Source organism: Hyla sarda, unplaced genomic scaffold (assembly GCF_029499605.1).
Source record: "Hyla sarda isolate aHylSar1 unplaced genomic scaffold, aHylSar1.hap1 scaffold_1437, whole genome shotgun sequence".
In the NCBI taxonomy this organism is placed as follows: Eukaryota; Metazoa; Chordata; class Amphibia; order Anura; family Hylidae; genus Hyla; species Hyla sarda.
In genome coordinates, this window is record NW_026608067.1 from 505 (window position 1) to 26,247 (window position 25,743).

At 46.4% G+C, this 25,743-nt stretch overlaps 11 non-coding genes and 1 pseudogene across 11 annotated transcripts; all 12 read left to right on the forward strand.

The window, feature by feature from the left end:
• Positions 1-1,555: 1,555 nt before the first annotated feature.
• Positions 1,556-1,746, forward strand: LOC130307588 (U2 spliceosomal RNA). Its single transcript, XR_008856757.1, has one exon. It is a non-coding gene; the product is annotated as a U2 spliceosomal RNA (small nuclear RNA).
• A 2,091-nt stretch (positions 1,747-3,837) lies between these two features.
• On the forward strand, positions 3,838-4,027 carry LOC130307619 (U2 spliceosomal RNA). The gene has a single exon (XR_008856788.1). It is a non-coding gene; the product is annotated as a U2 spliceosomal RNA (small nuclear RNA).
• A 2,092-nt stretch (positions 4,028-6,119) lies between these two features.
• On the forward strand, positions 6,120-6,310 carry LOC130307599 (U2 spliceosomal RNA). Its single transcript, XR_008856768.1, has one exon. It is a non-coding gene; the product is annotated as a U2 spliceosomal RNA (small nuclear RNA).
• Positions 6,311-8,396: 2,086 nt separating this feature from the next.
• On the forward strand, positions 8,397-8,587 carry LOC130307610 (U2 spliceosomal RNA). Its single transcript, XR_008856779.1, has one exon. It is a non-coding gene; the product is annotated as a U2 spliceosomal RNA (small nuclear RNA).
• Positions 8,588-10,675: 2,088 nt separating this feature from the next.
• On the forward strand, positions 10,676-10,866 carry LOC130307621 (U2 spliceosomal RNA). Its single transcript, XR_008856790.1, has one exon. It is a non-coding gene; the product is annotated as a U2 spliceosomal RNA (small nuclear RNA).
• A 2,085-nt stretch (positions 10,867-12,951) lies between these two features.
• On the forward strand, positions 12,952-13,142 carry LOC130307627 (U2 spliceosomal RNA). The gene has a single exon (XR_008856793.1). It is a non-coding gene; the product is annotated as a U2 spliceosomal RNA (small nuclear RNA).
• Positions 13,143-15,230: 2,088 nt separating this feature from the next.
• On the forward strand, positions 15,231-15,421 carry LOC130307589 (U2 spliceosomal RNA). The gene has a single exon (XR_008856758.1). It is a non-coding gene; the product is annotated as a U2 spliceosomal RNA (small nuclear RNA).
• Positions 15,422-17,514: 2,093 nt separating this feature from the next.
• Positions 17,515-17,705, forward strand: LOC130307618 (U2 spliceosomal RNA). Its single transcript, XR_008856787.1, has one exon. It is a non-coding gene; the product is annotated as a U2 spliceosomal RNA (small nuclear RNA).
• Positions 17,706-19,783: 2,078 nt separating this feature from the next.
• On the forward strand, positions 19,784-19,943 carry LOC130307625 (U2 spliceosomal RNA; annotated as a pseudogene).
• A 693-nt stretch (positions 19,944-20,636) lies between these two features.
• LOC130307624 (U2 spliceosomal RNA) lies at positions 20,637-20,825 on the forward strand. Its single transcript, XR_008856792.1, has one exon. It is a non-coding gene; the product is annotated as a U2 spliceosomal RNA (small nuclear RNA).
• Positions 20,826-22,915: 2,090 nt separating this feature from the next.
• LOC130307590 (U2 spliceosomal RNA) lies at positions 22,916-23,106 on the forward strand. Its single transcript, XR_008856759.1, has one exon. It is a non-coding gene; the product is annotated as a U2 spliceosomal RNA (small nuclear RNA).
• A 2,091-nt stretch (positions 23,107-25,197) lies between these two features.
• LOC130307591 (U2 spliceosomal RNA) lies at positions 25,198-25,388 on the forward strand. The gene has a single exon (XR_008856760.1). It is a non-coding gene; the product is annotated as a U2 spliceosomal RNA (small nuclear RNA).
• The last annotated feature ends 355 nt before the right edge of the window (positions 25,389-25,743 follow it).

The window sequence follows — 25,743 nt, forward strand, 5'->3', positions numbered from 1 at the left end:
TTCTGTGGTATTGCAAAGGCAAAGACAAATGCTTCCAGCCATCCATTGCACTAATGGATTGGTCATCAGCTGGCTGTCTATGTCCCGCATCAATATAGACCAAAGTACAGAGGGTTAGGCTATGCTATTGTGCACCTACCTGATGCATCAGAAGGTGCGAGGCCCTTGCTAAATTCTGTGCACAGACTTTGAGATCTATGCTTTAGACTGTATCTAACCTGCTCCAACATGGACTGACATTCTGGCCTACTTTCAGCCGATGCGACTTGTCTGTCGCTGAACAGTCGCTTTTTATGTATTCAGCACCTATGTATAATGTTGTAAAAATGCTCTAGAAGCTAAAGTCGCAGAAATGTCACACATATTTGGCCTGCAACTTTCTGTGCGACAAATTCAGACAGGAAAAATCAGTATAAATCCTTAGAAAATTATCCCCCAGTGTCTCCATCTGCTGGCGGTATTGAATAAGCATTGCTGCACTGATGGGGTATGCATTAGACGAAAAAAAAGAAGAAAAAGAAGAATAATACGCCCAGAAAAGAGGCGAAAAGGAGAAAAACGTAAAAAAAACGTGAAAAAAAAGTAAGAGGAAGAGAAGGGAAAAAAAGGTGGAAATGGGTTTAAAAGTGATTTCGGCGGAGAAATATATATATATATATATATATATATATATATATATATATGCGCACACACACACATAGATATAAACGTATTCTCCGTTGAGATATTGCAGCCGCTGCTGTGTCCAGGCCCAGGAGCCTTAGCACTGTGCTGTGATGTCACTCAATACCACTGACATCACTAGGTGTAAACAACATCTCTCCTTTGCTGTGTATGTGACTATGGAGCTGTTTGGTGATGTCGTCTATTACGGCCTTCATAGAAGCAACAGGAGATTGTTGCATCCATCTTGAACCCTCAGAACTACAGTGCTATGATGTCACTCACTTCCACAGGCCTTGCAGAGTGTAAACAACAACAACCCAGCTTTGTTGTGTATGTAACCAAAGGGATTTGTGATGTCACCTAGAACCTTCACAGCAGCGACAGCTTTATGAGGAGCATCAGCACTGCTCTGCCTGAGCAGAACCATCACCGCCATAGGTTGTCAAATAACCCGGATTTAACCCACACAGGTAAGTCCAATGGGGTGCAGGCATGTCCTCTATGCTTACAGCTTCCCGTGGGTGTTGGTTTGATACCGTTTGGGGACAGCCAAGGAGGCATCTGCAGGCAACAAAGGTAGGTGTGTGCTTGTGTGTGTGTTTCCTATGCAGATCCTAAGCCCAGTGTCACATGCAAGTAGGAGGAGTAAGAAGGGTTCCTGGCAAATCCGGGTTATGGATTGCATTTAAAAAGGCCCCGTGGGAGTGCAATGGGCCCCTGTCTTGCTGCTTAGCAATAATGGTATGGGTTTAGGTTCTGCTGTGTGTACTGGTGGTTGACTGCCCCCCAGCCCAGAGTGTGCATGGAAAATTGTCTGGCAGCCTCCCTGACAGCAAGCAGTGATAGTGCCCATGAAGGGGACCTTGTTGGGCCCGCCCCTTTCACGGTTATCGCTTCTCGGCCTTTTGGCTAAGATCAAGTGTAGTATCTGTTCTTATCAGTTTAATATCTGATACGTCCCCTATCTGGGGACCATATATTAAATGGATTTTTGAGAACGGGGGCCGATTTCGAAGCTTGCTTCCGTCGCCCTATGCATTGACCCGATATGGCAGTATCTTCGGGTACAGTGCACCACCCCCTTACAGGGTTAAAAAGAAAGATTCCTACTTTCATTGCTACCTGCTTGCTGGCTAGCCAGCTAGCCAGCCCTGTGGGCCTTGCTGCTGCTGCAGCCAATAAACAAAAGGTGGTGCTGCTGCTGCTTCTGCTGCTTCTGCTTCTGCTTGTGTCTGGCCCCTGTTGGAGCGTCCAGGCACAGGACTTCTGCTGCTGCTGACTAAATGGCCTCCTTAATTGGATCATTTGAGTAGCCAGCACACCTGTGCAGGTAGGCATGACATGATAGGCAGCTGCCTTGATAGCGGGTGGGTGCTGAATGTTCCTAATTGACAAAATAAGATTAATGCTTATGAAGAAATATAAAATCTCATCCCTTCCCCAATATCGCGCCACACCCCTACCCCTTAATTCCCTGGTTGAACGTGATGGACATATGTCTTTTTTCGACCGTACTAACTATGTAACTATGTAACATAACATGGGGGGGGGGGGGGGGTCTCCTGGCTGTTCACACAGGTGTGTCATTGCTGTACATTGACCATGCATTGCTTCTGTGGTATTGCAAAGGCAAAGACAAATGCTTCCAGCCATCCATTGCACTAATGGATTGGTCATCAGCTGGCTGTCTATGTCCCGCATCAATATAGACCAAAGTACAGAGGGTTAGGCTATGCTATTGTGCACCTACCTGATGCATCAGAAGGTGCGAGGCCCTTGCTAAATTCTGTGCACAGACTTTGAGATCTATGCTTTAGACTGTATCTAAACCTGCTCCAACATGGACTGACATTCTGGCCTACTTTCAGCCGATGCGACTTGTCTGTCGCTGAACAGTCGCTTTTTATGTATTCAGCACCTATGTATAATGTTGTAAAAATGCTCTAGAAGCTAAAGTCGCAGAAATGTCACACATATTTGGCCTGCAACTTTCTGTGCGACAAATTCAGACAGGAAAAATCAGTATAAATCCTTAGAAAATTATCCCCCAGTGTCTCCATCTGCTGGCGGTATTGAATAAGCATTGCTGCACTGATGGGGTATGCATTAGACGAAAAAAAAGAAGAAAAAGAAGAATAATACGCCCAGAAAAGAGGCGAAAAGGAGAAAAAACGTAAAAAACGTGAAAAAAAAGTAAGAGGAAGAGAAGGGAAAAAAAGGTGGAAATGGGTTTAAAAGTGATTTCGGCGGAGAAATATATATATATATATATATATATATATATATATATATATATTATATGCGCACACACACACATAGATATAAACGTATTCTCCGTTGAGATATTGCAGACCGCTGCTGTGTCCAGGCCCAGGAGCCTTAGCACTGTGCTGTGATGTCACTCAATACCACTGACATCACTAGGTGTAAACAACATCTCTCCTTTGCTGTGTATGTGACTATGGAGCTGTTTGGTGATGTCGTCTATTACGGCCTTCATAGAAGCAACAGGAGATTGTTGCATCCATCTTGAACCCTCAGAACTACAGTGCTATGATGTCACTCACTTCACAGGCCTTGCAGAGTGTAAACAACAACAACCCAGCTTTGTTGTGTATGTAACCAAAGGGATTTGTGATGTCACCTAGAACCTTCACAGCAGCGACAGCTTTATGAGGAGCATCAGCACTGCTCTGCCTGAGCAGAACCATCACCGCCATAGGTTGTCAAATAACCCGGATTTAACCCACACAGGTAAGTCCAATGGGGTGCAGCATGTCCTCTATGCTTACAGCTTCCCGTGGGTGTTGGTTTGATACCGTTTGGGGACAGCCAAGGAGGCATCTGCAGGCAACAAAGGTAGGTGTGTGCTTGTGTGTGTGTTTCCCTATGCAGATCCTAAGCCCAGTGTCACATGCAAGTAGGAGGAGTAAGAAGGGTTCCTGGCAAATCCGGGTTATGGATTGCATTAAAAAGGCCCGTGGGAGTGCAATGGGCCCCTGTCTTGCTGCTTAGCAATAATGGTATGGGTTTAGGTTCTGCTGTGTGTACTGGTGGTTGACTGCCCCCCAGCCCAGAGTGTGCATGGAAAATTGTCTGGCAGCCTCCCTGACAGCAAGCAGTGATAGTGCCCATGAAGGGGACCTTGTTGGGCCCGCCCCTTTCACGGTTATCGCTTCTCGGCCTTTTGGCTAAGATCAAGTGTAGTATCTGTTCTTATCAGTTTAATATCTGATACGTCCCCTATCTGGGGACCATATATTAAATGGATTTTTGAGAACGGGGGCCGATTTCGAAGCTTGCTTCCGTCGCCCTATGCATTGACCGATATGGCAGTATCTTCGGGTACAGTGCACCACCCCCTTACAGGGTTAAAAAGAAAGATTCCTACTTTCATTGCTACCTGCTTGCTGGCTAGCCAGCTAGCCAGCCCTGTGGGGCCTTGCTGCTGCTGCAGCCAATAAACAAAAGGTGGTGCTGCTGCTGCTTCTGCTGCTTCTGCTTCTGCTTGTGTCTGGCCCCTGTTGGAGCGTCCAGGCACAGGACTTCTGCTGCTGCTGACTAAATGGCCTCCTTAATTGGATCATTTGAGTAGCCAGCACACCTGTGCAGGTAGGGCATGACATGATAGGCAGCTGCCTTGATAGCGGTGGGGTGCTGAATGTTCCTAATTGACAAAATAAGATTAATGCTTATGAAGAAATATAAAATCTCATCCCTTCCCCAATATCGCGCCACACTACCCCTACCCCTTAATTCCCTGGTTGAACGTGATGGACATATGTCTTTTTTTCGACCGTACTAACTATGTAACTATGTAACATAACATGGGGGGGGGGGGTCTCCTGGCTGTTCACACAGGTGTGTCATTGCTGTACATTGACCATGCATTGCTTCTGTGGTATTGCAAAGGCAAAGACAAATGCTTCCAGCCATCCATTGCACTAATGGATTGGTCATCAGCTGGCTGTCTATGTCCCGCATCAATATAGACCAAAGTACAGAGGGTTAGGCTATGCTATTGTGCACCTACCTGATGCATCAGAAGGTGCGAGGCCCTTGCTAAATTCTGTGCACAGACTTTGAGATCTATGCTTTAGACTGTATCTAAACCTGCTCCAACATGGACTGACATTCTGGCCTACTTTCAGCCGATGCGACTTGTCTGTCGCTGAACAGTCGCTTTTTATGTATTCAGCACCTATGTATAATGTTGTAAAAATGCTCTAGAAGCTAAAGTCGCAGAAATGTCACACATATTTGGCCTGCAACTTTCTGTGCGACAAATTCAGACAGGAAAAATCAGTATAAATCCTTAGAAAATTATCCCCCAGTGTCCTCCATCTGCTGGCGGTATTGAATAAGCATTGCTGCACTGATGGGGTATGCATTAGACGAAAAAAAAGAAGAAAAAGAAGAATAATACGCCCAGAAAAGAGGCGAAAAGGAGAAAAACGTAAAAAACGTGAAAAAAAAGTAAGAGGAAGAGAAGGGAAAAAAAGGTGGAAATGGGTTTAAAAGTGATTTCGGCGGAGAAATATATATATATATATATATATATATATATTATATATATATATATGCGCACCACACACACATAGATATAAACGTATTCTCCGTTGAGATATTGCAGCCGCTGCTGTGTCCAGGCCCAGGAGCCTTAGCACTGTGCTGTGATGTCACTCAATACCACTGACATCACTAGGTGTAAACAACATCTCTCCTTTGCTGTGTATGTGACTATGGAGCTGTTTGGTGATGTCGTCTATTACGGCCTTCATAGAAGCAACAGGAGATTGTTGCATCCATCTTGAACCCTCAGAACTACAGTGCTATGATGTCACTCACTTCCACAGGCCTTGCAGAGTGTAAACAACAACATCCCAGCTTTGTTGTGTATGTAACCAAAGGGATTTGTGATGTCACCTAGAACCTTCACAGCAGCGACAGCTTTATGAGGAGCATCAGCACTGCTCTGCCTGAGCAGAACCATCACCGCCATAGGTTGTCAAATAACCCGGATTTAACCCACACAGGTAAGTCCAATGGGGTGCAGGCATGTCCTCTATGCTTACAGCTTCCCGTGGGTGTTGGTTTGATACCGTTTGGGGACAGCCAAGGAGGCATCTGCAGGCAACAAAGGTAGTGTGTGCTTGTGTGTGTGTTTCCTATGCAGATCCTAAGCCCAGTGTCACATGCAAGTAGGAGGAGTAAGAAGGGTTCCTGGCAAATCCGGGTTATGGATTGCATTTAAAAAGGCCCCGTGGGAGTGCAATGGGCCCCTGTCTTGCTGCTTAGCAATAATGGTATGGGTTTAGGTCTGCTGTGTGTACTGGTGGTTGACTGCCCCCCAGCCCAGAGTGTGCATGGAAAATTGTCTGGCAGCCTCCCTGACAGCAAGCAGTGATAGTGCCCATGAAGGGGACCTTGTTGGGCCCGCCCCTTTCACGGTTATCGCTTCTCGGCCTTTTGGCTAAGATCAAGTGTAGTATCTGTTCTTATCAGTTTAATATCTGATACGTCCCCTATCTGGGGACCATATATTAAATGGATTTTTGAGAACGGGGGCCGATTTCGAAGCTTGCTTCCGTCGCCCTATGCATTGACCCGATATGGCAGTATCTTCGGGTACAGTGCACCACCCCCTTACAGGGTTAAAAAGAAAGATTCCTACTTTCATTGCTACCTGCTTGCTGGCTAGCCAGCTAGCCAGCCCTGTGGGCCTTGCTGCTGCTGCAGCCAATAAACAAAAGGTGGTGCTGCTGCTGCTTCTGCTGCTTCTGCTTCTGCTTGTGTCTGGCCCCTGTTGGAGCGTCCAGGCACAGGACTTCTGCTGCTGCTGACTAAATGGCCTCCTTAATTGGATCATTTGAGTAGCCAGCACACCTGTGCAGGTAGGGCATGACATGATAGGCAGCTGCCTTGATAGCGGGTGGGTGCTGAATGTTCCTAATTGACAAAATAAGATTAATGCTTATGAAGAAATATAAAATCTCATCCCTTCCCCAATATCGCGCCACACCCCTACCCCTTAATTCCCTGGTTGAACGTGATGGACATATGTCTTTTTTCGACCGTACTAACTATGTAACTATGTAACATAACATGGGGGGGGGGGGGTCTCCTGGCTGTTCACACAGGTGTGTCATTGCTGTACATTGACCATGCATTGCTTCTGTGGTATTGCAAAGGCAAAGACAAATGCTTCCAGCCATCCATTGCACTAATGGATTGGTCATCAGCTGGCTGTCTATGTCCCGCATCAATATAGACCAAAGTACAGAGGGTTAGGCTATGCTATTGTGCACCTACCTGATGCATCAGAAGGTGCGAGGCCCTTGCTAAATTCTGTGCACAGACTTTGAGATCTATGCTTTAGACTGTATCTAAACCTGCTCCAACATGGACTGACATTCTGGCCTACTTTCAGCCGATGCGACTTGTCTGTCGCTGAACAGTCGCTTTTTATGTATTCAGCACCTATGTATAATGTTGTAAAAATGCTCTAGAAGCTAAAGTCGCAGAAATGTCACACATATTTGGCCTGCAACTTTCTGTGCGACAAATTCAGACAGGAAAAATCAGTATAAATCCTTAGAAAATTATCCCCCAGTGTCTCCATCTGCTGGCGGTATTGAATAAGCATTGCTGCACTGATGGGGTATGCATTAGACGAAAAAAAAGAAGAAAAAGAAGAATAATACGCCCAGAAAAGAGGCGAAAAGGAGAAAAACGTAAAAAAACGTGAAAAAAAAGTAAGAGGAAGAGAAGGGAAAAAAAGGTGGAAATGGGTTTAAAAGTGATTTCGGCGGAGAAATATATATATATATATATATATATATATATATATATATATATGCGCACACACACACATAGATATAAACGTATTCTCCGTTGAGATATTGCAGCCGCTGCTGTGTCCAGGCCCAGGAGCCTTAGCACTGTGCTGTGATGTCACTCAATACCACTGACATCACTAGGTGTAAACAACATCTCTCCTTTGCTGTGTATGTGACTATGGAGCTGTTTGGTGATGTCGTCTATTACGGCCTTCATAGAAGCAACAGGAGATTGTTGCATCCATCTTGAACCCTCAGAACTACAGTGCTATGATGTCACTCACTTCCACAGGCCTTGCAGAGTGTAAACAACAACAACCCAGCTTTGTTGTGTATGTAACCAAAGGGATTTGTGATGTCACCTAGAACCTTCACAGCAGCGACAGCTTTATGAGGAGCATCAGCACTGCTCTGCCTGAGCAGAACCATCACCGCCATAGGTTGTCAAATAACCCGGATTTAACCCACACAGGTAAGTCCAATGGGGTGCAGGCATGTCCTCTATGCTTACAGCTTCCCGTGGGTGTTGGTTTGATACCGTTTGGGGACAGCCAAGGAGGCATCTGCAGGCAACAAAGGTAGGTGTGTGCTTGTGTGTGTGTTTCCTATGCAGATCCTAAGCCCAGTGTCACATGCAAGTAGGAGGAGTAAGAAGGGTTCCTGGCAAATCCGGGTTATGGATTGCATTTAAAAAGGCCCCGTGGGAGTGCAATGGGCCCCTGTCTTGCTGCTTAGCAATAATGGTATGGGTTTAGGTTCTGCTGTGTGTACTGGTGGTTGACTGCCCCCCAGCCCAGAGTGTGCATGGAAAATTGTCTGGCAGCCTCCCTGACAGCAAGCAGTGATAGTGCCCATGAAGGGGACCTTGTTGGGCCCGCCCCTTTCACGGTTATCGCTTCTCGGCCTTTTGGCTAAGATCAAGTGTAGTATCTGTTCTTATCAGTTTAATATCTGATACGTCCCCTATCTGGGGACCATATATTAAATGGATTTTTGAGAACGGGGGCCGATTTCGAAGCTTGCTTCCGTCGCCCTATGCATTGACCCGATATGGCAGTATCTTCGGGTACAGTGCACCACCCCCTTACAGGGTTAAAAAGAAAGATTCCTACTTTCATTGCTACCTGCTTGCTGGCTAGCCAGCTAGCCAGCCCTGTGGGCCTTGCTGCTGCTGCAGCCAATAAACAAAAGGTGGTGCTGCTGCTGCTTCTGCTGCTTCTGCTTCTGCTTGTGTCTGGCCCCTGTTGGAGCGTCCAGGCACAGGACTTCTGCTGCTGCTGACTAAATGGCCTCCTTAATTGGATCATTTGAGTAGCCAGCACACCTGTGCAGGTAGGGCATGACATGATAGGCAGCTGCCTTGATAGCGGGTGGGTGCTGAATGTTCCTAATTGACAAAATAAGATTAATGCTTATGAAGAAATATAAAATCTCATCCCTTCCCCAATATCGCGCCACACCCCTACCCCTTAATTCCCTGGTTGAACGTGATGGACATATGTCTTTTTTCGACCGTACTAACTATGTAACTATGTAACATAACATGGGGGGGGGGGGGTCTCCTGGCTGTTCACACACGTGTGTCATTGCTGTACATTGACCATGCATTGCTTCTGTGGTATTGCAAAGGCAAAGACAAATGCTTCCAGCCATCCATTGCACTAATGGATTGGTCATCAGCTGGCTGTCTATGTCCCGCATCAATATAGACCAAAGTACAGAGGGTTAGGCTATGCTATTGTGCACCTACCTGATGCATCAGAAGGTGCGAGGCCCTTGCTAAATTCTGTGCACAGACTTTGAGATCTATGCTTTAGACTGTATCTAAACCTGCTCCAACATGGACTGACATTCTGGCCTACTTTCAGCCGATGCGACTTGTCTGTCGCTGAACAGTCGCTTTTTATGTATTCAGCACCTATGTATAATGTTGTAAAAATGCTCTAGAAGCTAAAGTCGCAGAAATGTCACACATATTTGGCCTGCAACTTTCTGTGCGACAAATTCAGACAGGAAAAATCAGTATAAATCCTTAGAAAATTATCCCCCAGTGTCTCCATCTGCTGGCGGTATTGAATAAGCATTGCTGCACTGATGGGGTATGCATTAGACGAAAAAAAAGAAGAAAAAGAAGAATAATACGCCCAGAAAAGAGGCGAAAAGGAGAAAAACGTAAAAAAACGTGAAAAAAAAGTAAGAGGAAGAGAAGGGAAAAAAAGGTGGAAATGGGTTTAAAAGTGATTTCGGCGGAGAAATATATATATATATATATATATATATATATATATATATATATATGCGCACACACACACATAGATATAAACGTATTCTCCGTTGAGATATTGCAGCCGCTGCTGTGTCCAGGCCCAGGAGCCTTAGCACTGTGCTGTGATGTCACTCAATACCACTGACATCACTAGGTGTAAACAACATCTCTCCTTTGCTGTGTATGTGACTATGGAGCTGTTTGGTGATGTCGTCTATTACGGCCTTCATAGAAGCAACAGGAGATTGTTGCATCCATCTTGAACCCTCAGAACTACAGTGCTATGATGTCACTCACTTCCACAGGCCTTGCAGAGTGTAAACAACAACAACCCAGCTTTGTTGTGTATGTAACCAAAGGGATTTGTGATGTCACCTAGAACCTTCACAGCAGCGACAGCTTTATGAGGAGCATCAGCACTGCTCTGCCTGAGCAGAACCATCACCGCCATAGGTTGTCAAATAACCCGGATTTAACCCACACAGGTAAGTCCAATGGGGTGCAGGCATGTCCTCTATGCTTACAGCTTCCCGTGGGTGTTGGTTTGATACCGTTTGGGGACAGCCAAGGAGGCATCTGCAGGCAACAAAGGTAGGTGTGTGCTTGTGTGTGTGTTTCCTATGCAGATCCTAAGCCCAGTGTCACATGCAAGTAGGAGGAGTAAGAAGGGTTCCTGGCAAATCCGGGTTATGGATTGCATTTAAAAAGGCCCCGTGGGAGTGCAATGGGCCCCTGTCTTGCTGCTTAGCAATAATGGTATGGGTTTAGGTTCTGCTGTGTGTACTGGTGGTTGACTGCCCCCCAGCCCAGAGTGTGCATGGAAAATTGTCTGGCAGCCTCCCTGACAGCAAGCAGTGATAGTGCCCATGAAGGGGACCTTGTTGGGCCCGCCCCTTTCACGGTTATCGCTTCTCGGCCTTTTGGCTAAGATCAAGTGTAGTATCTGTTCTTATCAGTTTAATATCTGATACGTCCCCTATCTGGGGACCATATATTAAATGGATTTTTGAGAACGGGGGCCGATTTCGAAGCTTGCTTCCGTCGCCCTATGCATTGACCCGATATGGCAGTATCTTCGGGTACAGTGCACCACCCCCTTACAGGGTTAAAAAGAAAGATTCCTACTTTCATTGCTACCTGCTTGCTGGCTAGCCAGCTAGCCAGCCCTGTGGGCCTTGCTGCTGCTGCAGCCAATAAACAAAAGGTGGTGCTGCTGCTGCTTCTGCTGCTTCTGCTTCTGCTTGTGTCTGGCCCCTGTTGGAGCGTCCAGGCACAGGACTTCTGCTGCTGCTGACTAAATGGCCTCCTTAATTGGATCATTTGAGTAGCCAGCACACCTGTGCAGGTAGGGCATGACATGATAGGCAGCTGCCTTGATAGCGGGTGGGTGCTGAATGTTCCTAATTGACAAAATAAGATTAATGCTTATGAAGAAATATAAAATCTCATCCCTTCCCCAATATCGCGCCACACCCCTACCCCTTAATTCCCTGGTTGAACGTGATGGACATATGTCTTTTTTCGACCGTACTAACTATGTAACTATGTAACATAACATGGGGGGGGGGGGTCTCCTGGCTGTTCACACAGGTGTGTCATTGCTGTACATTGACCATGCATTGCTTCTGTGGTATTGCAAAGGCAAAGACAAATGCTTCCAGCCATCCATTGCACTAATGGATTGGTCATCAGCTGGCTGTCTATGTCCCGCATCAATATAGACCAAAGTACAGAGGGTTAGGCTATGCTATTGTGCACCTACCTGATGCATCAGAAGGTGCGAGGCCCTTGCTAAATTCTGTGCACAGACTTTGAGATCTATGCTTTAGACTGTATCTAAACCTGCTCCAACATGGACTGACATTCTGGCCTACTTTCAGCCGATGCGACTTGTCTGTCGCTGAACAGTCGCTTTTTATGTATTCAGCACCTATGTATAATGTTGTAAAAATGCTCTAGAAGCTAAAGTCGCAGAAATGTCACACATATTTGGCCTGCAACTTTCTGTGCGACAAATTCAGACAGGAAAAATCAGTATAAATCCTTAGAAAATTATCCCCCAGTGTCTCCATCTGCTGGCGGTATTGAATAAGCATTGCTGCACTGATGGGGTATGCATTAGACGAAAAAAAAGAAGAAAAAGAAGAATAATACGCCCAGAAAAGAGGCGAAAAGGAGAAAAACGTAAAAAAACGTGAAAAAAAAGTAAGAGGAAGAGAAGGGAAAAAAAGGTGGAAATGGGTTTAAAAGTGATTTCGGCGGAGAAATATATATATATATATATATATATATATATATATATATATATGCGCACACACACACATAGATATAAACGTATTCTCCGTTGAGATATTGCAGCCGCTGCTGTGTCCAGGCCCAGGAGCCTTAGCACTGTGCTGTGATGTCACTCAATACCACTGACATCACTAGGTGTAAACAACATCTCTCCTTTGCTGTGTATGTGACTATGGAGCTGTTTGGTGATGTCGTCTATTACGGCCTTCATAGAAGCAACAGGAGATTGTTGCATCCATCTTGAACCCTCAGAACTACAGTGCTATGATGTCACTCACTTCCACAGGCCTTGCAGAGTGTAAACAACAACAACCCAGCTTTGTTGTGTATGTAACCAAAGGGATTTGTGATGTCACCTAGAACCTTCACAGCAGCGACAGCTTTATGAGGAGCATCAGCACTGCTCTGCCTGAGCAGAACCATCACCGCCATAGGTTGTCAAATAACCCGGATTTAACCCACACAGGTAAGTCCAATGGGGTGCAGGCATGTCCTCTATGCTTACAGCTTCCCGTGGGTGTTGGTTTGATACCGTTTGGGGACAGCCAAGGAGGCATCTGCAGGCAACAAAGGTAGGTGTGTGCTTGTGTGTGTGTTTCCTATGCAGATCCTAAGCCCAGTGTCACATGCAAGTAGGAGGAGTAAGAAGGGTTCCTGGCAAATCCGGGTTATGGATTGCATTTAAAAAGGCCCCGTGGGAGTGCAATGGGCCCCTGTCTTGCTGCTTAGCAATAATGGTATGGGTTTAGGTTCTGCTGTGTGTACTGGTGGTTGACTGCCCCCCAGCCCAGAGTGTGCATGGAAAATTGTCTGGCAGCCTCCCTGACAGCAAGCAGTGATAGTGCCCATGAAGGGGACCTTGTTGGGCCCGCCCCTTTCACGGTTATCGCTTCTCGGCCTTTTGGCTAAGATCAAGTGTAGTATCTGTTCTTATCAGTTTAATATCTGATACGTCCCCTATCTGGGGACCATATATTAAATGGATTTTTGAGAACGGGGGCCGATTTCGAAGCTTGCTTCCGTCGCCCTATGCATTGACCCGATATGGCAGTATCTTCGGGTACAGTGCACCACCCCCTTACAGGGTTAAAAAGAAAGATTCCTACTTTCATTGCTACCTGCTTGCTGGCTAGCCAGCTAGCCAGCCCTGTGGGCCTTGCTGCTGCTGCAGCCAATAAACAAAAGGTGGTGCTGCTGCTGCTTCTGCTGCTTCTGCTTCTGCTTGTGTCTGGCCCCTGTTGGAGCGTCCAGGCACAGGACTTCTGCTGCTGCTGACTAAATGGCCTCCTTAATTGGATCATTTGAGTAGCCAGCACACCTGTGCAGGTAGGGCATGACATGATAGGCAGCTGCCTTGATAGCGGGTGGGTGCTGAATGTTCCTAATTGACAAAATAAGATTAATGCTTATGAAGAAATATAAAATCTCATCCCTTCCCCAATATCGCGCCACACCCCTACCCCTTAATTCCCTGGTTGAACGTGATGGACATATGTCTTTTTTCGACCGTACTAACTATGTAACTATGTAACATAACATGGGGGGGGGGGGGTCTCCTGGCTGTTCACACAGGTGTGTCATTGCTGTACATTGACCATGCATTGCTTCTGTGGTATTGCAAAGGCAAAGACAAATGCTTCCAGCCATCCATTGCACTAATGGATTGGTCATCAGCTGGCTGTCTATGTCCCACATCAATATAGACCAAAGTACAGAGGGTTAGGCTATGCTATTGTGCACCTACCTGATGCATCAGAAGGTGCGAGGCCCTTGCTAAATTCTGTGCACAGACTTTGAGATCTATGCTTTAGACTGTATCTAAACCTGCTCCAACATGGACTGACATTCTGGCCTACTTTCAGCCGATGCGACTTGTCTGTCGCTGAACAGTCGCTTTTTATGTATTCAGCACCTATGTATAATGTTGTAAAAATGCTCTAGAAGCTAAAGTCGCAGAAATGTCACACATATTTGGCCTGCAACTTTCTGTGCGACAAATTCAGACAGGAAAAATCAGTATAAATCCTTAGAAAATTATCCCCCAGTGTCTCCATCTGCTGGCGGTATTGAATAAGCATTGCTGCACTGATGGGGTATGCATTAGACGAAAAAAAAGAAGAAAAAGAAGAATAATACGCCCAGAAAAGAGGCGAAAAGGAGAAAAACGTAAAAAAACGTGAAAAAAAAGTAAGAGGAAGAGAAGGGAAAAAAAGGTGGAAATGGGTTTAAAAGTGATTTCGGCGGAGAAATATATATATATATATATATATATATATATATATATATATATATGCGCACACACACACATAGATATAAACGTATTCTCCGTTGAGATATTGCAGCCGCTGCTGTGTCCAGGCCCAGGAGCCTTAGCACTGTGCTGTGATGTCACTCAATACCACTGACATCACTAGGTGTAAACAACATCTCTCCTTTGCTGTGTATGTGACTATGGAGCTGTTTGGTGATGTCGTCTATTACGGCCTTCATAGAAGCAACAGGAGATTGTTGCATCCATCTTGAACCCTCAGAACTACAGTGCTATGATGTCACTCACTTCCACAGGCCTTGCAGAGTGTAAACAACAACAACCCAGCTTTGTTGTGTATGTAACCACAGGGATTTGTGATGTCACCTAGAACCTTCACAGCAGCGACAGCTTTATGAGGAGCATCAGCACTGCTCTGCCTGAGCAGAACCATCACCGCCATAGGTTGTCAAATAACCCGGATTTAACCCACACAGGTAAGTCCAATGGGGTGCAGGCATGTCCTCTATGCTTACAGCTTCCCGTGGGTGTTGGTTTGATACCGTTTGGGGACAGCCAAGGAGGCATCTGCAGGCAACAAAGGTAGGTGTGTGCTTGTGTGTGTGTTTCCTATGCAGATCCTAAGCCCAGTGTCACATGCAAGTAGGAGGAGTAAGAAGGGTTCCTGGCAAATCCGGGTTATGGATTGCATTTAAAAAGGCCCCGTGGGAGTGCAATGGGCCCCTGTCTTGCTGCTTAGCAATAATGGTATGGGTTTAGGTTCTGCTGTGTGTACTGGTGGTTGACTGCCCCCCAGCCCAGAGTGTGCATGGAAAATTGTCTGGCAGCCTCCCTGACAGCAAGCAGTGATAGTGCCCATGAAGGGGACCTTGTTGGGCCCGCCCCTTTCACGGTTATCGCTTCTCGGCCTTTTGGCTAAGATCAAGTGTAGTATCTGTTCTTATCAGTTTAATATCTGATACGTCCCCTATCTGGGGACCATATATTAAATGGATTTTTGAGAACGGGGGCCGATTTCGAAGCTTGCTTCCGTCGCCCTATGCATTGACCCGATATGGCAGTATCTTCGGGTACAGTGCACCACCCCCTTACAGGGTTAAAAAGAAAGATTCCTACTTTCATTGCTACCTGCTTGCTGGCTAGCCAGCTAGCCAGCCCTGTGGGCCTTGCTGCTGCTGCAGCCAATAAACAAAAGGTGGTGCTGCTGCTGCTTCTGCTGCTTCTGCTTCTGCTTGTGTCTGGCCCCTGTTGGAGCGTCCAGGCACAGGACTTCTGCTGCTGCTGACTAAATGGCCTCCTTAATTGGATCATTTGAGTAGCCAGCACACCTGTGCAGGTAGGGCATGACATGATAGGCAGCTGCCTTGATAGCGGGTGGGTGCTGAATGTTCCTAATTGACAAAATAAGATTAATGCTTATGAAGAAATATAAAATCTCATCCCTTCCCCAATATCGCGCCACACCCCTACCCCTTAATTCCCTGGTTGAACGTGATGGACATATGTCTTTTTTCGACCGTACTAACTATGTAACTATGTAACATAACATGGGGGGGGGGGGGGTCTCCTGGCTGTTCACACAGGTGTGTCATTGCTGTACATTGACCATGCATTGCTTCTGTGGTATTGCAAAGGCAAAGACAAATGCTTCCAGCCATCCATTGCACTAATGGATTGGTCATCAGCTGGCTGTCTATGTCCCGCATCAATATAGACCAAAGTACAGAGGGTTAGGCTATGCTATTGTGCACCTACCTGATGCATCAGAAGGTGCGAGGCCCTTGCTAAATTCTGTGCACAGACTTTGAGATCTATGCTTTAGACTGTATCTAAACCTGCTCCAACATGGACTGACATTCTGGCCTACTTTCAGCCGATGCGACTTGTCTGTCGCTGAACAGTCGCTTTTTATGTATTCAGCACCTATGTATAATGTTGTAAAAATGCTCTAGAAGCTAAAGTCGCAGAAATGTCACACATATTTGGCCTGCAACTTTCTGTGCGACAAATTCAGACAGGAAAAATCAGTATAAATCCTTAGAAAATTATCCCCCAGTGTCTCCATCTGCTGGCGGTATTGAATAAGCATTGCTGCACTGATGGGGTATGCATTAGACGAAAAAAAAGAAGAAAAAGAAGAATAATACGCCCAGAAAAGAGGCGAAAAGGAGAAAAACGTAAAAAAACGTGAAAAAAAAGTAAGAGGAAGAGAAGGGAAAAAAAGGTGGAAATGGGTTTAAAAGTGATTTCGGCGGAGAAATATATATATATATATATATATATATATATATATATATATATATATATGCGCACACACACACATAGATATAAACGTATTCTCCGTTGAGATATTGCAGCCGCTGCTGTGTCCAGGCCCAGGAGCCTTAGCACTGTGCTGTGATGTCACTCAATACCACTGACATCACTAGGTGTAAACAACATCTCTCCTTTGCTGTGTATGTGACTATGGAGCTGTTTGGTGATGTCGTCTATTACGGCCTTCATAGAAGCAACAGGAGATTGTTGCATCCATCTTGAACCCTCAGAACTACAGTGCTATGATGTCACTCACTTCCACAGGCCTTGCAGAGTGTAAACAACAACAACCCAGCTTTGTTGTGTATGTAACCAAAGGGATTTGTGATGTCACCTAGAACCTTCACAGCAGCGACAGCTTTATGAGGAGCATCAGCACTGCTCTGCCTGAGCAGAACCATCACCGCCATAGGTTGTCAAATAACCCGGATTTAACCCACACAGGTAAGTCCAATGGGGTGCAGGCATGTCCTCTATGCTTACAGCTTCCCGTGGGTGTTGGTTTGATACCGTTTGGGGACAGCCAAGGAGGCATCTGCAGGCAACAAAGGTAGGTGTGTGCTTGTGTGTGTGTTTCCTATGCAGATCCTAAGCCCAGTGTCACATGCAAGTAGGAGGAGTAAGAAGGGTTCCTGGCAAATCCGGGTTATGGATTGCATTTAAAAAGGCCCCGTGGGAGTGCAATGGGCCCCTGTCTTGCTGCTTAGCAATAATGGTATGGGTTTAGGTTCTGCTGTGTGTACTGGTGGTTGACTGCCCCCCAGCCCAGAGTGTGCATGGAAAATTGTCTGGCAGCCTCCCTGACAGCAAGCAGTGATAGTGCCCATGAAGGGGACCTTGTTGGGCCCGCCCCTTTCACGGTTATCGCTTCTCGGCCTTTTGGCTAAGATCAAGTGTAGTCTCTGTTCTTATCAGTTTAATATCTGATACGTCCCCTATCTGGGGACCATATATTAAATGGATTTTTGAGAACGGGGGCCGATTTCGAAGCTTGCTTCCGTCGCCCTATGCATTGACCCGATATGGCAGTATCTTCGGGTACAGTGCACCACCCCCTTACAGGGTTAAAAAGAAAGATTCCTACTTTCATTGCTACCTGCTTGCTGGCTAGCCAGCTAGCCAGCCCTGTGGGCCTTGCTGCTGCTGCAGCCAATAAACAAAAGGTGGTGCTGCTGCTGCTTCTGCTGCTTCTGCTTCTGCTTGTGTCTGGCCCCTGTTGGAGCGTCCAGGCACAGGACTTCTGCTGCTGCTGACTAAATGGCCTCCTTAATTGGATCATTTGAGTAGCCAGCACACCTGTGCAGGTAGGGCATGACATGATAGGCAGCTGCCTTGATAGCGGGTGGGTGCTGAATGTTCCTAATTGACAAAATAAGATTAATGCTTATGAAGAAATATAAAATCTCATCCCTTCCCCAATATCGCGCCACACCCCTACCCCTTAATTCCCTGGTTGAACGTGATGGACATATGTCTTTTTTCGACCGTACTAACTATGTAACTATGTAACATAACATGGGGGGGGGGGGGTCTCCTGGCTGTTCACACAGGTGTGTCATTGCTGTACATTGACCATGCATTGCTTCTGTGGTATTGCAAAGGCAAAGACAAATGCTTCCAGCCATCCATTGCACTAATGGATTGGTCATCAGCTGGCTGTCTATGTCCCGCATCAATATAGACCAAAGTACAGAGGGTTAGGCTATGCTATTGTGCACCTACCTGATGCATCAGAAGGTGCGAGGCCCTTGCTAAATTCTGTGCACAGACTTTGAGATCTATGCTTTAGACTGTATCTAAACCTGCTCCAACATGGACTGACATTCTGGCCTACTTTCAGCCGATGCGACTTGTCTGTCGCTGAACAGTCGCTTTTTATGTATTCAGCACCTATGTATAATGTTGTAAAAATGCTCTAGAAGCTAAAGTCGCAGAAATGTCACACATATTTGGCCTGCAACTTTCTGTGCGACAAATTCAGACAGGAAAAATCAGTATAAATCCTTAGAAAATTATCCCCCAGTGTCTCCATCTGCTGGCGGTATTGAATAAGCATTGCTGCACTGATGGGGTATGCATTAGACGAAAAAAAAGAAGAAAAAGAAGAATAATACGCCCAGAAAAGAGGCGAAAAGGAGAAAAACGTAAAAAAACGTGAAAAAAAAGTAAGAGGAAGAGAAGGGAAAAAAAGGTGGAAATGGGTTTAAAAGTGATTTCGGCGGAGAAATATATATATATATATATATATATATATATATATGCGCACACACACACATAGATATAAACGTATTCTCCGTTGAGATATTGCAGCCGCTGCTGTGTCCAGGCCCAGGAGCCTTAGCACTGTGCTGTGATGTCACTCAATACCACTGACATCACTAGGTGTAAACAACATCTCTCCTTTGCTGTGTATGTGACTATGGAGCTGTTTGGTGATGTCGTCTATTACGGCCTTCATAGAAGCAACAGGAGATTGTTGCATCCATCTTGAACCCTCAGAACTACAGTGCTATGATGTCACTCACTTCCACAGGCCTTGCAGAGTGTAAACAACAACAACCCAGCTTTGTTGTGTATGTAACCAAAGGGATTTGTGATGTCACCTAGAACCTTCACAGCAGCGACAGCTTTATGAGGAGCATCAGCACTGCTCTGCCTGAGCAGAACCATCACCGCCATAGGTTGTCAAATAACCCGGATTTAACCCACACAGGTAAGTCCAATGGGGTGCAGGCATGTCCTCTATGCTTACAGCTTCCCGTGGGTGTTGGTTTGATACCGTTTGGGGACAGCCAAGGAGGCATCTGCAGGCAACAAAGGTAGGTGTGTGCTTGTGTGTGTGTTTCCTATGCAGATCCTAAGCCCAGTGTCACATGCAAGTAGGAGGAGTAAGAAGGGTTCCTGGCAAATCCGGGTTATGGATTGCATTTAAAAAGGCCCCGTGGGAGTGCAATGGGCCCCTGTCTTGCTGCTTAGCAATAATGGTATGGGTTTAGGTTCTGCTGTGTGTACTGGTGGTTGACTGCCCCCCAGCCCAGAGTGTGCATGGAAAATTGTCTGGCAGCCTCCCTGACAGCAAGCAGTGATAGTGCCCATGAAGGGGACCTTGTTGGGCCCGCCCCTTTCACGGTTATCGCTTCTCGGCCTTTTGGCTAAGATCAAGTGTAGTATCTGTTCTTATCAGTTTTCATGCTGGTGGGGATGGGTGCTGCATGGAGGATGCAGGTGTACCAGGGCTTTCCGGGGCTGGTTCTGAGGAATCAGCTCGACGGCTGCCCCGATGTGACCTGTTCCCTCCGGGTCTCGCCATGAGGCTGAGAGGGTCTAGAGCCGAGGTACTTTTGTTCCTCGGGGAGTGGTGACCCCGAGGTGCCGAAACTCACTGGGAGAATAGGCTCACTGAGTTGAAGCACGGGCACCATAATCTCTTCACCTTGTGGCACTCACCTCTTGATTCCCGGCCTTCTGGCTAGGATCAGAGAAATTTTTATAGATCCGGCCGGATGTCCGGGCAGTATATCTGCACACATTCACTTATTTATTTCTTTTTTGTTTCACTGTGTCACTTTTTGCGTGTTGTGTGTTCACAGGATTGGTCAGGATGCGGTAGCCCTTCTGGGTGTCCCTCCTGGCGGTCTAGGGGAGGTGTGTGTGGCCATTAGGTTCCGCACCTCCCTGCAAACACCCCGGGTACTCCTGCTTTGGCAGGGTACCTACCGTAATCGGCTCTGCGGGCAGATACCTTGGCTAACGCCAAGGGGGATGCCGGGAGCATTTGTGGTCCCCTAGTAGCTTCGGCGAAAAGGGACATCGAACCTGGAACCTCGCAGGTACCTTTTGGTCCGGAGGCGAAGGGTAAGGTTTGTTGGGGGGCCTCTCTCCTATCGGAGAAGGGCTTGCGATAGACCGCATCCTTTGTGCACGTTTTTTTAGTGTAACACGTTTGCACTTTTTCTTGCACTTTGGGTGAATCGAAAGCACGTTCCTCGGCTTTAGATAAAAAAAAAAAAAAAAAAAAAAATCTGTTCTTATCAGTTTAATATCTGATACGTCCCCTATCTGGGGACCATATATTAAATGGATTTTTGAGAACGGGGGCCGATTTCGAAGCTTGCTTCCGTCGCCCTATGCATTGACCCGATATGGCAGTATCTTCGGGTACAGTGCACCACCCCCTTACAGGGTTAAAAAGAAAGATTCCTACTTTCATTGCTACCTGCTTGCTGGCTAGCCAGCTAGCCAGCCCTGTGGGCCTTGCTGCTGCTGCAGCCAATAAACAAAAGGTGGTGCTGCTGCTGCTTCTGCTGCTTCTGCTTCTGCTTGTGTCTGGCCCCTGTTGGAGCGTCCAGGCACAGGACTTCTGCTGCTGCTGACTAAATGGCCTCCTTAATTGGATCATTTGAGTAGCCAGCACACCTGTGCAGGTAGGGCATGACATGATAGGCAGCTGCCTTGATAGCGGGTGGGTGCTGAATGTTCCTAATTGACAAAATAAGATTAATGCTTATGAAGAAATATAAAATCTCATCCCTTCCCCAATATCGCGCCACACCCCTACCCCTTAATTCCCTGGTTGAACGTGATGGACATATGTCTTTTTTCGACCGTACTAACTATGTAACTATGTAACATAACATGGGGGGGGGGGTCTCCTGGCTGTTCACACAGGTGTGTCATTGCTGTACATTGACCATGCATTGCTTCTGTGGTATTGCAAAGGCAAAGACAAATGCTTCCAGCCATCCATTGCACTAATGGATTGGTCATCAGCTGGCTGTCTATGTCCCGCATCAATATAGACCAAAGTACAGAGGGTTAGGCTATGCTATTGTGCACCTACCTGATGCATCAGAAGGTGCGAGGCCCTTGCTAAATTCTGTGCACAGACTTTGAGATCTATGCTTTAGACTGTATCTAAACCTGCTCCAACATGGACTGACATTCTGGCCTACTTTCAGCCGATGCGACTTGTCTGTCGCTGAACAGTCGCTTTTTATGTATTCAGCACCTATGTATAATGTTGTAAAAATGCTCTAGAAGCTAAAGTCGCAGAAATGTCACACATATTTGGCCTGCAACTTTCTGTGCGACAAATTCAGACAGGAAAAATCAGTATAAATCCTTAGAAAATTATCCCCCAGTGTCTCCATCTGCTGGCGGTATTGAATAAGCATTGCTGCACTGATGGGGTATGCATTAGACGAAAAAAAAGAAGAAAAAGAAGAATAATACGCCCAGAAAAGAGGCGAAAAGGAGAAAAACGTAAAAAAACGTGAAAAAAAAGTAAGAGGAAGAGAAGGGAAAAAAAGGTGGAAATGGGTTTAAAAGTGATTTCGGCGGAGAAATATATATATATATATATATATATATATATATATATATATATATATATGCGCACACACACACATAGATATAAATGTATTCTCCGTTGAGATATTGCAGCCGCTGCTGTGTCCAGGCCCAGGAGCCTTAGCACTGTGCTGTGATGTCACTCAATACCACTGACATCACTAGGTGTAAACAACATCTCTCCTTTGCTGTGTATGTGACTATGGAGCTGTTTGGTGATGTCGTCTATTACGGCCTTCATAGAAGCAACAGGAGATTGTTGCATCCATCTTGAACCCTCAGAACTACAGTGCTATGATGTCACTCACTTCCACAGGCCTTGCAGAGTGTAAACAACAACAACCCAGCTTTGTTGTGTATGTAACCAAAGGGATTTGTGATGTCACCTAGAACCTTCACAGCAGCGACAGCTTTATGAGGAGCATCAGCACTGCTCTGCCTGAGCAGAACCATCACCGCCATAGGTTGTCAAATAACCCGGATTTAACCCACACAGGTAAGTCCAATGGGGTGCAGGCATGTCCTCTATGCTTACAGCTTCCCGTGGGTGTTGGTTTGATACCGTTTGGGGACAGCCAAGGAGGCATCTGCAGGCAACAAAGGTAGGTGTGTGCTTGTGTGTGTGTTTCCTATGCAGATCCTAAGCCCAGTGTCACATGCAAGTAGGAGGAGTAAGAAGGGTTCCTGGCAAATCCGGGTTATGGATTGCATTTAAAAAGGCCCCGTGGGAGTGCAATGGGCCCCTGTCTTGCTGCTTAGCAATAATGGTATGGGTTTAGGTTCTGCTGTGTGTACTGGTGGTTGACTGCCCCCCAGCCCAGAGTGTGCATGGAAAATTGTCTGGCAGCCTCCCTGACAGCAAGCAGTGATAGTGCCCATGAAGGGGACCTTGTTGGGCCCGCCCCTTTCACGGTTATCGCTTCTCGGCCTTTTGGCTAAGATCAAGTGTAGTATCTGTTCTTATCAGTTTAATATCTGATACGTCCCCTATCTGGGGACCATATATTAAATGGATTTTTGAGAACGGGGGCCGATTTCGAAGCTTGCTTCCGTCGCCCTATGCATTGACCCGATATGGCAGTATCTTCGGGTACAGTGCACCACCCCCTTACAGGGTTAAAAAGAAAGATTCCTACTTTCATTGCTACCTGCTTGCTGGCTAGCCAGCTAGCCAGCCCTGTGGGCCTTGCTGCTGCTGCAGCCAATAAACAAAAGGTGGTGCTGCTGCTGCTTCTGCTGCTTCTGCTTCTGCTTGTGTCTGGCCCCTGTTGGAGCGTCCAGGCACAGGACTTCTGCTGCTGCTGACTAAATGGCCTCCTTAATTGGATCATTTGAGTAGCCAGCACACCTGTGCAGGTAGGGCATGACATGATAGGCAGCTGCCTTGATAGCGGGTGGGTGCTGAATGTTCCTAATTGACAAAATAAGATTAATGCTTATGAAGAAATATAAAATCTCATCCCTTCCCCAATATCGCGCCACACCCCTACCCCTTAATTCCCTGGTTGAACGTGATGGACATATGTCTTTTTTCGACCGTACTAACTATGTAACTATGTAACATAACATGGGGGGGGGGGGGTCTCCTGGCTGTTCACACAGGTGTGTCATTGCTGTACATTGACCATGCATTGCTTCTGTGGTATTGCAAAGGCAAAGACAAATGCTTCCAGCCATCCATTGCACTAATGGATTGGTCATCAGCTGGCTGTCTATGTCCCGCATCAATATAGACCAAAGTACAGAGGGTTAGGCTATGCTATTGTGCACCTACCTGATGCATCAGAAGGTGCGAGGCCCTTGCTAAATTCTGTGCACAGACTTTGAGATCTATGCTTTAGACTGTATCTAAACCTGCTCCAACATGGACTGACATTCTGGCCTACTTTCAGCCGATGCGACTTGTCTGTCGCTGAACAGTCGCTTTTTATGTATTCAGCACCTATGTATAATGTTGTAAAAATGCTCTAGAAGCTAAAGTCGCAGAAATGTCACACATATTTGGCCTGCAACTTTCTGTGCGACAAATTCAGACAGGAAAAATCAGTATAAATCCTTAGAAAATTATCCCCCAGTGTCTCCATCTGCTGGCGGTATTGAATAAGCATTGCTGCACTGATGGGGTATGCATTAGACGAAAAAAAAGAAGAAAAAGAAGAATAATACGCCCAGAAAAGAGGCGAAAAGGAGAAAAACGTAAAAAAACGTGAAAAAAAAGTAAGAGGAAGAGAAGGGAAAAAAAGGTGGAAATGGGTTTAAAAGTGATTTCGGCGGAGAATATATATATATATATATATATATATATATATATATATATATATATATGCGCACACACACACATAGATATAAACGTATTCTCCGTTGAGATATTGCAGCCGCTGCTGTGTCCAGGCCCAGGAGCCTTAGCACTGTGCTGTGATGTCACTCAATACCACTGACATCACTAGGTGTAAACAACATCTCTCCTTTGCTGTGTATGTGACTATGGAGCTGTTTGGTGATGTCGTCTATTACGGCCTTCATAGAAGCAACAGGAGATTGTTGCATCCATCTTGAACCCTCAGAACTACAGTGCTATGATGTCACTCACTTCCACAGGCCTTGCAGAGTGTAAACAACAACAACCCAGCTTTGTTGTGTATGTAACCAAAGGGATTTGTGATGTCACCTAGAACCTTCACAGCAGCGACAGCTTTATGAGGAGCATCAGCACTGCTCTGCCTGAGCAGAACCATCACCGCCATAGGTTGTCAAATAACCCGGATTTAACCCACACAGGTAAGTCCAATGGGGTGCAGGCATGTCCTCTATGCTTACAGCTTCCCGTGGGTGTTGGTTTGATACCGTTTGGGGACAGCCAAGGAGGCATCTGCAGGCAACAAAGGTAGGTGTGTGCTTGTGTGTGTGTTTCCTATGCAGATCCTAAGCCCAGTGTCACATGCAAGTAGGAGGAGTAAGAAGGGTTCCTGGCAAATCCGGGTTATGGATTGCATTTAAAAAGGCCCCGTGGGAGTGCAATGGGCCCCTGTCTTGCTGCTTAGCAATAATGGTATGGGTTTAGGTTCTGCTGTGTGTACTGGTGGTTGACTGCCCCCCAGCCCAGAGTGTGCATGGAAAATTGTCTGGCAGCCTCCCTGACAGCAAGCAGTGATAGTGCCCATGAAGGGGACCTTGTTGGGCCCGCCCCTTTCACGGTTATCGCTTCTCGGCCTTTTGGCTAAGATCAAGTGTAGTATCTGTTCTTATCAGTTTAATATCTGATACGTCCCCTATCTGGGGACCATATATTAAATGGATTTTTGAGAACGGGGGCCGATTTCGAAGCTTGCTTCCGTCGCCCTATGCATTGACCCGATATGGCAGTATCTTCGGGTACAGTGCACCACCCCCTTACAGGGTTAAAAAGAAAGATTCCTACTTTCATTGCTACCTGCTTGCTGGCTAGCCAGCTAGCCAGCCCTGTGGGCCTTGCTGCTGCTGCAGCCAATAAACAAAAGGTGGTGCTGCTGCTGCTTCTGCTGCTTCTGCTTCTGCTTGTGTCTGGCCCCTGTTGGAGCGTCCAGGCACAGGACTTCTGCTGCTGCTGACTAAATGGCCTCCTTAATTGGATCATTTGAGTAGCCAGCACACCTGTGCAGGTAGGGCATGACATGATAGGCAGCTGCCTTGATAGCGGGTGGGTGCTGAATGTTCCTAATTGACAAAATAAGATTAATGCTTATGAAGAAATATAAAATCTCATC